We start from the raw sequence: 927 nt of genomic DNA, 5'->3' as shown, positions 1-927 counted from the left end.
TTGGCTTCAGTGACTCTGTGCCCCGAGGTCACCGTTCCGGTGCTCCTCCCTCCGAGTTTGCTCCCTGGAGACAAGGCCATGAACCCCAGAGGTAAGCTAGATTTATACTCACCGCTCCGGTGCTCCTCCCTCCGAGTTTGCTCCCAGGATTTACTCACCAATCAGCTGCTTTTTCTTTAAAATCCACTTTTGGAAGAGTGTCCCTCGCAGGTCTGGTGCACTTCTGAATGCACTGCCTCTTCCTCTCTCTCTTTTTGTTAGGTTTGAGGAGGAGGGAGGGATGGAAACACTACAGCAATGTAATGTTTGGGGCTATTCCGTTCTTTGACAGTGGGTCCTCCTTGATTCCCTCCTGAGTCATGGTGGCTGTGGTGACTTCTCCCAGAATTTTTTTTTTTTAAATCCCCTGGAAAGGGGTGGTGCACCATTCCCAGAGATACTGCAATACCGGGTCGATGCGTGGAGTGGACGGAGCAAGCCCCTATTCCATCTCCCTGCTCCAAAAATCAATTTAATATATGGTCCCCAGATAAGGGACGTATCAGATATTAAACTGATAAGAACAGATTTTTTTTTTTTTTGTAAAAATATACTTTATTCATAAAAAATCTTCAATCACATTCAAAACCATTTCAAAAACAACATTACAAGGGTACAATCCAGGTTAAACTTTTACAAAATGTATCACCAGGTGCATCAGTACAAACAATATTACAATCATTTACAGCCTTTCATTTTGATCTGTACAGCCCGAGGGGCTCTAAACAGTTCCCAGTCTCTCGGTGCGCTGTGGTAGAAAGGTCTTAGACAGCGACCCTTCCCCATTGCGCCTTTGCGGCAGCTGCCCCAAGCTTTAGTGCGTCCCTCAGCACGTAGTCCTGGACTTTGGATTGTGCCAGTCCGCAACAATCGGTCGGGGACAACTCT

General features: G+C 46.6%; 1 pseudogene; it reads right to left on the bottom strand.

Annotated features, from left to right (window-relative positions):
- Nucleotides 1-414: 414 nt before the first annotated feature.
- Nucleotides 415-591, bottom strand: LOC144694315 (U2 spliceosomal RNA; annotated as a pseudogene).
- Nucleotides 592-927: the final 336 nt, after the last annotated feature.

The sequence above is a fragment of the Cetorhinus maximus genome, chromosome 19 (assembly GCF_964194155.1).
Source record: "Cetorhinus maximus chromosome 19, sCetMax3.hap1.1, whole genome shotgun sequence".
Classification (NCBI taxonomy): Eukaryota; Metazoa; Chordata; class Chondrichthyes; order Lamniformes; family Cetorhinidae; genus Cetorhinus; species Cetorhinus maximus.
This window is presented reverse-complemented; position numbering and strand designations above follow the sequence as displayed.